The sequence below is a fragment of the Cebus imitator genome, unplaced genomic scaffold, assembly GCF_001604975.1.
Source record: "Cebus imitator isolate Cc_AM_T3 unplaced genomic scaffold, Cebus_imitator-1.0 Scaffold35, whole genome shotgun sequence".
NCBI lineage: Eukaryota > Metazoa > Chordata > Mammalia > Primates > Cebidae > Cebus > Cebus imitator.
The window spans coordinates 6,570,325-6,584,727 of record NW_016107350.1 but is presented as its reverse complement, the minus strand read 5'-3'; the positions used below and the strand labels follow the sequence as shown (position 1 = coordinate 6,584,727).

The 14,403-nt window shown below is 38.6% G+C and overlaps 1 long non-coding RNA gene across 1 annotated transcript in view; it reads left to right on the top strand.

Moving 5' to 3' along the window:
• The window catches only part of LOC108301513, a 42,607-nt gene extending 32,526 nt beyond the window's left edge, over positions 1-10,081 (top strand). Inside the window, exons 2-3 of the long non-coding RNA XR_001823908.1 lie at positions 480-621; positions 9,872-10,081. This is a non-coding gene — a long non-coding RNA (uncharacterized LOC108301513). The remainder of the gene's footprint in view (positions 1-479; positions 622-9,871) is intronic.
• The last annotated feature ends 4,322 nt before the right edge of the window (positions 10,082-14,403 follow it).

Genomic DNA, 14,403 nt, shown 5'->3' with positions numbered 1-14,403 from the left:
ATTAGAGCCTTTGTTAATTACATTGCTAAGGCGCTCTTCTTTCCTCTCATACCCATCACCAGGCTGAGTTTCAGTTTCATTTACTTCCCATTGCCATCTCTAATTATTTGGGAGATGTACTGTGGCTTGTTGCCTCTCAGTCTGCTCTGAGAGGTTCTGTCTTCCATCAGCTGCCAGGATATTCTGCCCCTGCGTCTCTGTCACACTGACATAGGGGAAGCTTGCTCCACTCCCCCCCATCTTTTTTTTATTTTTATTTTTTATTTTTTACTGGAAGAGTTATCTCTGAAGGTTTTTCCCTGAACTGGGTATGTCTCTTGAACTGAATATGTCCAAGCACAGCTGGTTTCATGGACATCTGATCTATTCAGTTGCACAGGGTCCCATTCTCAGAAGAGCCCGTACTTGACTCAATTCTCTGCTGTTTTATATTCTGGATAATTTTTGAACAAGAAGCCCTACCTTTTTATTTTTCACAGGTCCCTGCAAATGACGGAAGCAGTCCTGTTTCAAAACGCTATTAAGCATGCTTCTGAGCTGCGGACAGTCATCGGACCAGTCTTCAGCCGTGCCCATGACAGTAGCAGTGACAGCACACCACTTTGCTCATGATATGGATCAGTAAGTGTTTAAGTGAGCCCTGCTCTCTCTCTCTGCGGATGTTAATCACTCACTCCATACCCCTCCCACACTGAGGCTCATGCAGTGAATAGTAAGGGACCTTCGTATAGTGTCACGTGATGAATATTGAAAACTCTAAGACTGAATCTTTACTTCATGCAAGTAAGTTCTTGCAGGAATTCTCTTCAAGTCTGTCATGGTGTTATTAGAGACACAAATTCTCTTCAACGCTAAGGTAGTGGCCAATAGCATGTTGTATAGCTGAGGAGCTTTAACAGAAGGAAGGAAATGTAGCACTGTGTTAGTTTCCCAGGGCTGCCAGAACACATCAGCACACACTAGGTCACTAAAAACAACAGCAATTATTTCTCTCCTCCAATTCTGGAGACCAGAAGTCTGAAATCACGGTATCAGCAGAGCCTTATTCCCCAGAGGCTCTCAGGATGAATGTGATCCTTTCTTTTTCCAGCTTCTGGTGGCTGCAGCTGTTCCTTGGCATGTGGCTGTGTCTCTCCCTGCTACATCTTCGGGTCACCTACTCCTCTTATGCGTATCTCTCCTTTGTGTGTCTGTCTCCAAACTCAGACTCTTCCCTAAAAGGATACAGGTGGTTGCATTGAGAGCCCAGAACCTGTGATTGCACCGAGAACCCAGACAGAGAATACTGGATGTGTATGTTTTTGGGTGCCACCGTTCAGGCCACTGCAGGCACTGATGCTGATACGAATGTTTAAGATACTCAAGCAGGCAACATTTTGGAAGGTGTTCAGTGCACATGCCAGCACCTTCATTTTTAAAAGAGGTGTTCCTTAAAGCACAAAACCTAAAGCTGTCACTTTTTCAAAGCCAATTCAGAGATACATGTTTTCAGGCGTGGAAGCCTTTTGTGGTGTGTTCCTTTCTCTGCTGTTTTTATAGTGAATCTTAAAGATGTCTGCCCTAAATGTTCTACATTATTCTAGCTTGTTCACTGGTTCAAAGGCTATAGTATAAATTTTGCACAAATGGTTCATCTCAACTCTCTTGACCCTTGGAAAGGGCTCAATACACAGCCAGCTCTGGTTGAATTTCATATGTACTACATGGGTCTACATGCTGTCATTTTCATCAATATTTTTGTGTTAGAAACTAGGAAATATGAAAAAATCACTTCGTTTCTCTAGTGCCATGGAAAGGTGATGGGATTAGGTTAATTTTTGGTTCAATCCCTTGAATTGAGAATTTTGTGATTATTTTGTAAAGTAGCATGTAAGCACTATGAGGGTAGAAATGAAAAAGAATTTTTTTATTATGGAAAACTGAAACTTATGCTAGATAATGTGTCCCTACACACTCATTAACCAGATTCCACATTTAATGATTGAACTCAAAGTTAACATTATCCAAGCCACCTTGTTATATTACTAAACACATAATAAGTAGTTTGTTGAGAATTTAATCTCCAGTTTAAAAACAAATTCTGTGCAGAGAATTCTGCTTTTATCAAGATCTTCACAGCCAAAGCCTGTAATGCAACGTTTAGATGCATACATGCTACAAAGTTTTGGGGAAATAAAACAACTTCAAAGTTGGCACCAAGCCTACGGTGTGAGAAATAATTTTTTAAATTACTCTTTCCATTGTGTTGTTTCGATTTTTGAAATTCTATGAGCTGCAAATAAAAGGAGAAAATGGGAGGTGATGACATATTTCTAAGTCTCCTACTGAGCTCTTAGGACCATTAGCATAGAGATGGTCCAAAAAGGCAAGAATGAATGAGGTTTTCAGGAGAACCAGGGAAAGGTATAAAGCAAGAGGCTGAGAGGGGGACCCTGAGAACTGGTGACCATTCAGGTAGCTAGAAAAAGATGAGCTCAGTAGGAGACTTAGAAGTATTCACCACATAAACAGAACCAAAGACAACAACCATGTGATTATCTCAATAGATGCAGAGAAGGCCTTTGACAAAATTCAACAGCGCTTTACACTAAAAACTCTCAATAAACTAGGTATCGATGGAATGTATCTCAAAATAATAAACGCTATTTATGACAAGCCCACAGCCAGTATCATACTGAATGGGCAAAAACTGGAAGCATTCCCTTTGAAATCTGGCACTAGACAAGGATGCCCTCTCTCACTACTCCTATTCAATATAGTATTGGAAGATCTAGCCAGGGCAATCAGGCAAGAAAAAGAAATAAAAGGTATTCAGTTAGGAAAGGAGGAAGTCAAATCGTCTCTATTTGCAGACGACATGATTGTATATTTAGAAGACCCTATCATCTCAGCCCTAAATCTCCTGAAACTGTTAAGCAACTTCAGCAAAGTTTCAGGGTACAAAATCAATGTGCAAAAATCACAAGCATTCCTATACACCAATAACAGACTTAAAGAGAGCCAAATCAAGAACGAACTGCCATTCACGACTGCTACAAAGAGAATAAAATACCTAGGAATACAACTAACAAAGGATGTAAAGGACCTCTTCAAGGAGAACTACAAAGCACAGCTCAACGAAATAAGAGAGAACACAAACAGATGGAGAAACATTCTGTGATCATGGTTACGAAAAATCAATATAGTGAAAATGGCCATACTGCCCAAAATAATTTATAGATTCAATGCTATCCCCATCAAGCTATCAATGACCTTCTTCACAGAACTGGAAAAAACCACTTTAAACTTTATATCAAACCAAAAGAGAGCCCGCATAGCCAAGTCAATCCTAAGCAAAAATAACAAAGCTGGACGCATCACGCTACCTGACTTCAAACTATACTACAAGGCTACAGTAATCAAAACAGCATGGTACTGGTATCAAAACAGAGACATAGACCAATGGAACAGAACAGAGGCCTCGGAAGCAATACCACACATCTACAACCATCTGATCTTTGACAAGCCTGACAAAAACAGGCAATGGGGAAAGGATTCCTTGTTTGATAAATGGTGTTGGGAAAACTGGCTAGCAATGTGCAGAAAGCAGAACTGGACCCCTTCCTGACACTGTACACTAAAATTAACTCCAGATGGATTAAAGATTTAAATATAAGACCTAACACCATAAAAACCTTAAAAGAAAACCTAGGCAAAACCATTCAGGACATAGGCATAGGCAAGGACTTCATGACTAAAATACCAAAAGCACTGACAGCAAAAGCAAAAATAGACAAATGGGACCTAATCAAACTCCACAGCTTCTGCACAGAAAAAGAAACAATCAGAGTGAACCAGCAACCAACAGAATGGGAAAAAAGTTTTGCAATCTACCCATCTGACAAAGGACTTATATCCAGAATCTACAAAGAACTAAAACAGATTTACAAGAAACAAACAAACCCATTCAAAAGTGGGCAAAGGATATGAACAGACACTTTTCAAAAGAAGACATATATGAGGCCAAGAAACATGAAAAAATGCTCATCATCACTGGTCATTAGATAAATGAAAATCAAAACTACATTGAGATATTGTCTCACGCCAGTTAGAATGGTGATCATTAAAATATCTGGAGGCAACAGATGCTGGAGAGGATGTGGAGAAATAGGAACACTTTTACACTGTTGGTGGGAGTGTAAATTAGTTCAACCATTGTGGAAGACAGTGTGGCGATTCCTCAAGGACCTAGAAATAGAAATTCCATTTGACCCAGCAATCCCATTACTGGATATATACCCAAAGGATTATAAATCATTCTATTATAAGGACACATGCACATGTATGTTCATTGCAGCACTGTTTACAATAGCAAAGACATGGAACCAACCCAAATGCCCATCTATGATAGACTGGACAAGGAAAATGTGGCACATATACACCATGAAATACCATGCAGCCATAAAGAATGATGAGTTCGTGTCCTTTGTAGAGACATGGACGAACCTGGAAAGCATCATTCTCAGCAAACTGACATGAACAGAAAATCAAACACCATATATTCTCATTCATAGGTGGGTTTCGAACAATGAGAACACATGGACATAGGGAGGAGAGCATCACACACTGAGGTCTGTGCGGGGGGATTAGAGGAGGGACGGTGGTGGGTAGGGAGTTGGGGAGGGATAACATGAGGAGAAATGCCTGATATAGGTGATGGGGTTGGAGGCAGCAAACCACATTTCCATGTATGTACCTGTGCAACAATCCTGCACGTTCTTTACATGTACCCCTCAACCTAAAATGCAATGATTTGTATATCTATATATGTATAAAAAGAAGTATGTCAACACAGGGAATAAAACTTATTATAGACTGGGGACCTGATCCAAAAGCCACAGGAAGAGGGTTGTTTTATTTTTTGAGATGGAGTCTCACTCTTCCTCCCAGGCTGGAATGCAGTGGCATGATCTCCTCTCACTCAACCTCTGCCTCCCGGGTTCAAGCTATTCTCCTGCCTCAGTCTTCTGAGTAGCTGGAACTACAGGTGTGTGCCACCATGCCCAGCTAATTTTTGTATTTTTAGTAGAGATGGGGTTTCACCATGTTGGCCAGGATGGTCTCGATCTCTTCTGATCCGCCTGCCTTGGCCTCCCAAAGTGCTGAGATTACAGGTGTGAGCCACCGTGCTTGGCTGAAGGGGATTTTTTTTTTTAAAGGAAGTGAGTGGTGAACATTGTCAAATCCTGCATTTGACATAGGAGAGGAGTGTCAGTGGCGTGATGAAGGCAGAAGCCAGACTTGAGAAGTCAACGGAAGTTGACCAAGAGATGACAGAACGGATTGACAGCTCTTAGAAGGAGCCCAGTTCTTAGGTGGGAGGAAAACAGGCAATAGCTAGTGGCTATATGAGGAGGGTGAAGTTAATTATTTGCAATGCAAGAGACATTTGATAGTATTTAAATGCTTCTGGGATAAAGGCAGTAGAGAGGAAAGACAGAAATAAATGAATAATTGACAGTTTCAGAGAGGTTACTGTGGGACTTAGACCACAGGTAGGGAATAATTTATAAGTGGGGGAGGAATCATCATTGTGATGAAAGAGAAGAGAGAAAGCTGAAAAATCTGATCTGGATACAGATGTAGGTACACCTTTAAGGGTGGGAACTGATGAGTTTTCATCTAATATATATGTGCTTTATACACACACACACACACACACACACACACACACATACCTGTAGATAGTTTCAATTTTCCATGATAATGATTTATTTTTATGGAGAAAAAATAGAATAAAATCAACCAACTAACCAAAGTGTTAAATCTAATTGGTCTTACTGTATTCAAGAGAATGGTAATACAATTCTTACACAACACATACATGTCCACACACACACACACCCCCAAAATAAAATCATCCAAGGTAAATGTACCCTACAGTCAATCTGAGAGCCTTTAGGAATAAAAATATACACCTATATATGGTATATATATCTATATAGGTATATATAGATATATATAAAATTATATATAAAATATATATTTTCTATATATGTAAACATACATATATTTTACATATAATAGTATAGGTACTATATTTAAGTATATATATTATATAGATTATACACGTAGATATAATTTTTTGAGGGAGGTGACAATGTGGTCTGCTGAGAAGCAGGAGACTATTGCTATAATCTCAGTGAACACTAAATACCGAATAAATGCTAATAAGCAATGTTAAAAAACATGTATTCTGAACAATTTGTTGGTAATCACCTTTTTCTCCCTTTTTTTTAGCTTGTAATTTTTTTTAATACCAGCCAGTCATAGTACCTAAACAGAAATTATAAAATAAAATACTCATTTACTTTTATGGAGAGAAAATGGAATAAAATCAACCAACTAACCAAAGTGTTAAATCTAAATTGGTCTTACTATATTCCAGAGAGTTTTAGTGGTAATACAATTCTCACACAACACACACACATCCACATGCACACCCCCCCAAAATCAAATCATCCAAGGTAAATGCACCTTGCAGTCAATCTGAGAGCCCGAAAGAATAAATGTGTGTTGGAATATTATGCAGCCATCCAAAATGATGAGTTTGTGTCCTTTGTAGGGACATGGATGAACCTGGAAACCATCATTCTCAGCAAACTGACAGAAGAGCAGAAGATCAAACACCGCATGTTCTCACTCATAGGCGGTGTTGGACAATGAGAACACATGGACACAGGGAGGGGAGCAGTACACACTGGGGTCTGTTGGTGGGAAATAGGGGAGGGACGGTGGGGTCTGGGGAGTTGGGGAGAGATAGCAAGGGGAGAGATGCCAGATATAGGTGATGGGGAGGAAGGCAGCAAATCACACTGCCACGTGTGTACCTATGCAACAATCTTGCATGTTCTCCACATGTACCCCAAAACCTAAAATGCAATAAAATAAATTAAAAAGAAAAGAAAAGAATAAATGTGTGTATCTTACTAGGCTCTGTGATTGTCACCCCCTTGGATCTCATGCCCAATGCTAAAAACGAGTGAAGCATGTAAGTCTCTAAGACACAGAGTTTGTCAGCTGATTCTCATTATTCAAGGATGGGAGGAGAGCCATAAGAGGAACAAGGCCGGGGAAAGCAGGCACAGCACTGTTAGAGATCTCAGTATGTGGCTCAGAGGAGGCAGTTTACTTCGAAAGGGAAGGGTTAGGGGAAGGAGGGGCATGGTTGTGCTTGAATTTTGTTGTTCCACTTCTAAGGAAATGACAGTTCCTACAGAGCACACCTCTCTTTCTTTTCTGTCTCCTTGTCGCTTATTTTATTTTTCTTTTGTTTTCTTCTGTCTTCACCTTTCCATGCCCCAAAGTTAAAGGATGGAGGCGACCACCGGAGAGCAGAATCGATTCAGATCTGGTAGAATGAAGAGTTGGAATGAATCTTCCCAGGCCGTCAGCTTCTGTGTTCTACCATGCAAGGAACTCATCTTTCTTTTCCAGCTCCCTTTTATATTGTTCAGCTAAAACAGGAAACATCAACATAGCTTGTAAGCACAGTGTAGGTTTTTTTTTAAACTTGAGATTCATTTTAGAGTCATCACAGAGCTAACTTCTGTTTAGGCCTATTTGATAACCAACAAGAAATTTTGTGAAATAAAATGAAACACTTGTAATCTCTGAATGTCATAAACACTTTCAATTATGTGTTTAAATTCAGTATCTGGGTAATAATTAAAGAAGTTACAACCAGACAAATCAACTTGGAAATAAACGCTGGATAGCTTTAGGGCACCTAAGCCATTGACTTTCTGAAAGACAGTGACAATTAAGAAATTCCCCTGCCATGGATAAAATTTAAAAAATTACAAAATATTTAAAAATATCAGATCTTTTATGTCTAGAGAGGCAGAGTTTAAATTTTGTACATATTCACACCATTTCCTGCAGGATACATAGCACGTAGAAAAATGTTCTCCCAGCACTTTGGGAGGCTGAGGTGGACAGATCACGAGGTCATTAGTTCAAGACCAGCCTGACTAACGTGGCAAAACCCCATCTCTACTAAGAATACAAAAATTAGCTGGGCGTGCTGGTGCTTGCCTATCATCCCAGGTGCTAGAAAGGCTGAGGCAGGAGAATCGCTTGAACCTGGGAGTTGGAGGTTACAGTGAGCCAAGATTGTGCCACTGCATTCCAGCCTGGGCGACAGACCAGGACTCGTCTCAAAAAAAAAAAAAAAAAAAAAAAACAAAAAATATTCTTAAAAAAAAAAAAAAAAAAAAAAAGATGAAGAAAACAATGTTCAATAGATATTTATATTTGTTGAAAATAGTTTTTTGAGTATCTATTTGAAAAACAGATTACATCTAAAAAGAGTCTGTCAAGGATCTGAAAAAACAGCCACCTAATTGGTATATTTCTTTCTTCTTCTTTTTTTCACGATAGAGTCTTGCTCTTGTTGCCCAGGCTGGAGTGCAGTGGCACAATCTCAGCTCACTGCAACCTCTGCTTCCTGGGTTCAAGCAGTTCTCCTGCTTCGGCCTCTTGAGTAGCTGGGATTACAGGCGGCTGCCAACACGTCCAGATAATTTTTATATTTTTAGTAGGGATGGGGTTTTGCCATGTTGGCCAGGCTGGTCTGGAATGCCTGATTTCCTGATTCGCCTGCCTTGGCCTCCCAAAGTGCTGGGATTACAGGCGTGAGCCACTGTGCTGAGCCTCTTTCTTATTTTTAATTTGAAAACCAGAGCCTCATCATTGCTTTGGGGGAATAACAGTTTTACCACCATCCTCTGCCAGTACCTTTATGGATGTATCCAGAAAGGCTCTGATTGGAAACATTCTGCAAAAGAATGATGGCCGTTCTGACATTTTTTTTTTTTTTAATTTAATTGGGCATAGGACATAAATGGAAGAAATGCTTTAAAAACATTACAGGGGATTTCAGAGCAAGAATAATGCTCTGAAATAAGCATAATGGGATGAAGAATGATGACACTTTTTAGTGGGAAACATTTTAAGTGCTTTTATCCTTTTAAAAAGCAATTCAAAAATGATCCTGACACTAATGCTTAGAAAGCGTCTGTAATTTTTCTCTGGAGCACTATAAAATATGAGCTGATTCTCCCCCATCTGTGATAGTTGACATGGAAAGCTATCTAATATGTGCAGGAGATCATGTACTTTTTTTTGTTGTTGTTGAGACAGAGTGTTATTCTATCACCCAGGCTGGGATGCAGTGGCACAATCTCCGCTCACTGAAACCTCTGCCTCCTGGGCTCAAGCCATCTTCCCACCTCAGCCTCCCAAGTAGCTGGGACTACAGGCATGGGCCACCACACCCAGATAATTTTAGCATTTTTTTGTATTGGCTTGGTGCAAAAGCAATGGAGGTTTTTGCAATAAATACGGGTTTTCATTATCTTGCCCAGGTTGGTCTCCAAATCCTGAGCTCAAGTGATCTGCCTGCCTCAGCCTCCCAAAGTGCTGGGAATACAGGGGTGAGCTAGTAAAACGTTTTTGAGTAACTCAACATGTATCTTGTTATTTATAAACTTCATTTATGTGCTGTCATCATTGTGTATACTAAATATTAGAAATTTAATTCTTGCTTTTTAGATAAAAATAAAGACAGATGAACATTTTTTTTATTGCTCAATTATCTTGCATATTTCTTGGGGTATACAGTCTTTTCATCCCCACTTCATTTTAGAAATCATTAATGTAGGCCTTGCTGTAGCCTGTAGGTGAAGAACCACATACTCTTTAAGAGAAAAATGGAAGATATAAAAAGCTTAGATATATTCCATCTCTCCGTAGAGTATAATGAGAGATAGCTGTCGTACAGTAGTTGATTTTTATTAAAAGATTACTCATCTCTGTTTGTTTTATTTAGGGGTTAATTTTCAAGTTTTAGATGGCTCTCCCTCTTTGAGTTGCCATTTGTTTCTTCTTATAACCTACTGATCATGCCTTTAGTATTCATAAATATTGAAAAGGGAAGGCCTCAGGTGACTTACAAAGGCGCCGATGTAAATACGTGTTTCTGGGGAGAAGTGAAGGTGTTGGATGATGCCTGACTATCACAGGTGTTCTTGTACCACATCTATGCCCCCTCAGTTGAGTTAAGTAAAACTGGTTACTAAGTATCAATGTATAATAGGGTCTCAGAACTTTGAGTCACTTTTTTAAATTGACTATCATAGATTCCATTTTAAGCTCATTTATTGAAGATGATCACAGTGTTATTCTCATTGCTAATTTTATTCCCGAAGCACCAGTGATCCAAGTGATTAGATTATCCTTGATTTTACAGCAAGAAAAAATTTTCAACAGTTAATATTAAATGGACTTGTATTAATATCCTTATGTAAGTTACAGGTCTTGCTATTGTGTTCTGCATTCAATAAAATACCAGAACACAAATCAAAAATGCCCATATCAAACACTGACCAGTTTTTACTTTGAAGTATTAAAATCTAGCTTCTGTAATACTTAATAGAATGTTAATCAGAGGACAATACGACAAAAAATAAAGACACCCATCAAAAAAATGTTTCAACTACTTGATTCATGTACAGACTAAATCTTTATATTCAGTGAAGTGCTATCAAGTTCTGATTCTTTTACGATCTTTGTTTATGCAACAGTAAAATCAGAATTAGGAAAGAAATGTTGAGAAGGAAAGTTGCTTGGAATTTGGATAACTCTAAGTTTAACATTTATATTAATTTATTGAACTGAGAAGTTGAGTAATTCTGAACTTTATGATTAATGGCTTAAGTAAAGCATGGAGGTGTTGGTCTTCAATTTTCAAAAATTTTTAAATATATATATTCCTCATATTTTTATGCAGACATTTAAGTTTTCATGACAAGTTTAAATAGTTGCAAAATATGTTTGACATATTGTAAATTTTGTTATTTAAAAATGAAATAGCTAGATCACTTTTTAAAATATGTTCAGTATAGTGACAATAAAAATTTCATATCTTCTACCAAACATTTAAAATACATGAAAGATATTTAAAAGTGAGGTATTTTCAAAAAATGGAAATCCATGCATGCTTTTTTCATAACATACATTTTCCATGAACTAATATGAGACCCCTAATATTAGGCTTTGGGCAGATTTTTTGCATGAGCTCTAGTGTTATACTTGCAAAACACACATGTTGTAATTAATACCCCTATCCATTTATCCAAAAGAATCCAAATGAATGTTTTGCTATTTAAAAAATCTTCGTAAAAATGTTGCTTTGAAAAATGTTTTAGAAGGCAGATGTGGTTTAAATAAATAATGTGTAAAACAAACAAACAAAAAAAAAGTGAGGTATTTTACTGTCTACTTTTTCTTCTGAACTAATTTTACGCTTTTTACCCAAAATAATTTTCTCCAAATGTGATATATATTTTTGTGCTTGAAATAATATTATCTCTTCTGTGCTTTTCTGCAACTTCTGTATACATACATGTATATAATATAAAAATGGAAATAAATGTCCACATTCCCCTTACCAGCCCAGTTTATCCTCAGAGTACTGATAAACGACTTGTTGCCGAATCAGTTGGGGATTTTTGCTCAGACATTTAAGTTGTGTAACATGCAACTTCATAAAATGTCAAATTTTCACTGAAATATGTTCTTTATTATTGTGAAATGCCAAAGGCCAAAGAAAAACGTCTGTTTGTGCAGGAAGAAGTACTGCCCCCATCTTCTTATGACAGGACTGTGTTTGCTGGAGCTTCTCCATCTCAGTCTACCCTGGATTTACCCATGATCTTAACATTGTTTTCAAACTGTGACATTGTTTCATAAGCACCTTGACTAAATATTTCGGCCTCCTAGGACATATGGAGGCATTTTTCTGTGTCTTTCTAGTTGGAAGATAAAGTTACATAGGCCTTGATCATCCGGTAGACAGACAGCTGCTTTCAGAGAGCAAAATCCCTTCCAAGAGACTTGTGTGGTTTCATACTGAAGCTGGGAATTGCTGTGTCTTAGCTTTAATGCTTATATCTGGGTTTCAATAAGTGAAGCCTCCAAAAGCTTTTCCCTTGTGATGTTCTGCCCTGAAGGCTGTCTTGAGCAGGGGCACTGGAATTGTTGTCCTTATATGTATTTTAAATTCTCGTATGGATTTTGGTGAGTCATCATACCAACAGTTAAACTGTTTTCCAGCCTGCAGAAATAAAGATACAACCACAAAGCATTGTTTTCTTTTATCTGAGCATTCTCATATTCCTACCTACTGTGCTTCATGTCAGCAAGTGATCCTTTACATTATTATAAAGTAACGTAATATAGGAGCATCTTATAAGACTAGAGAGACAGAAACAATCCAAAAACCACCTTTCTGCAAACAGCCATTTGTAATGATTTAAAAGACACAGATAGACCCTATTGATAGTTCAGGTTTGCTATGGTGACATGATATTCCCAGTATTCTATAGGTACCCAAATTTAGTTCAAAACATTGCTTCAGAGTATTCTTGATTTTATTCATTCTACCAATGATCTGCTCAGAAAATCAAATCCGAGTACAGCAACAGAGGAAAAGAAGTTATTAAAATATCAGACAAAGTAGGTTCATCAGGAGTTACAACGTTATTTCATACTCTACTTTACCTTTATTGTGGAAAAGGGTACTTTTTCATCATAGAATAAAGACCTGAGATTGATTACAGAATCACTGTGGACATCTTCAGCACAGCTTGCACATGCCCATCGGGCTGTTTCAGTCTGCTTACCTTTGCCATGTGCCCCCTGAATCACAAAGTGTGAGCAAAAGGGTCTAAAAGCCCCCACAGTTCAGCTCTAATACTCAGTGGAGAATAACATCTATTCTTTCTTCCTCAGTCCAAAGATACCCCCACAAAATGTTGTTTTATTTCCTCATAAACTCAGCTTCAGCTCTTAAAATGGAACTTATTGTACACAGAATCTATCTTTGGGTGAGTATTACATAAATTTCTACACTTTACCAAATATGGGGCGATTCTGTCTCATACCTCCATATTCTGATATTGTTTACATTTCATTTTATTTTACCAACTTCTTTGTAAAGAAATACAACAAATTAGACCAGTGTGTCTTAGAGAGAGACAAGGAAGGGATAGGATCTTGGAAGAACTGATGGAGATGGGAGGGGTCTCTCAGGAATTAAAGTGCTTGAGCAACCTAAAGAAGAGCGATCCAAGGCACAGAATCTCCCAGTCTTTAGATTGCATTCAGCTCATTTCTTTCACATTGAGGAGTCTTGGAAGCCGTGTTCTGGCAGATGTGGCAGGCCTAGCAGTCACTGAACACTGGAGGTAAAGAGAACCTGGCTCAAGCAGCCTGAAGTGGGGATGAGCCACTGCAGAGAGCTGTGACAGTGGTGATGGCACACACAAGCTTAGAACATTTTTCTGGCCTCCCATGGAACTCAATGCTTTGAGCGGGGTTTGAGTAAAGCTGAACTGCTGAAGACACAGAAACAGGTTCCCATCAAGGTCTCGGAGGTCAGCTCAGGAGCAGGACCACTGTGTTATTTCCCAAAGAGGGAAAATAAATTAGCTGAGAAGGTTCAGTGTCCTTATGCGTTCAAACATCTCAATACGTAATATCATATAGCCACAGCTCTGAAGAAAGGCATCCGTAGAAAGTGGTATCTTTCCAGGAGAAATCTTTGGCAGCTTTCATGGCTGATTGTATTACGTGTTAGTGACAATGAAGTTTCTCCTGGAGCTTCATTACCACTCTTAGAGTCTATCTCATAATGTACATTTGGAGACGGCCTAGAAAAATGTGGTGTCTGATTGGTGCTAATAAGATGGTGACGAAATTCCTAACAAGAAAAGACTGTGCTTGACTATTTTCAATAATTTAGTATTCTGGGATAAGCTTAACATCCTCACTGGCTGCCTTTGCCCCCCACGAGTACTTAGCATATGCCCAAATAAAGTTTAAGCAAGCTAGCTCCACTATTCCCAAACACATATTATCTACGGTCTAGTCTTTAAAAGTACAAAGTAAAAAGTTTAAAAGTACAACTCACAAAAGGTTGTACCCAAACTAAAAAAGCTGAAATGATAAATTGATGGATTTGTGTTTTCTATGAAAGAGGGTACAAAGCAGAATGCTAACATACATATATAGGGGAGAAGAGGGCAGGAGTTTTTTTTTTTTTTCATTTTTTTATTTTATTGCATTTTAGGTTTTGGGGTACATGTGAAGAACATGCAAGATTGTTGCATAGGTACACAAGCGGCAGTGTGATTTGCTGCCTTCCTCCCCATCACCTATATCTGGCATCTCTCCCCATGCTATCTCTCCCCAACTCCCCACCCCCCACTGTCCCTCCCCTATTTCCCCCCAACTGACCCCAGTGTGTAGGCTCCCCTCCCTGTGTCCATGTGTTCTCATCGTTCAACACCCGCCTATGAG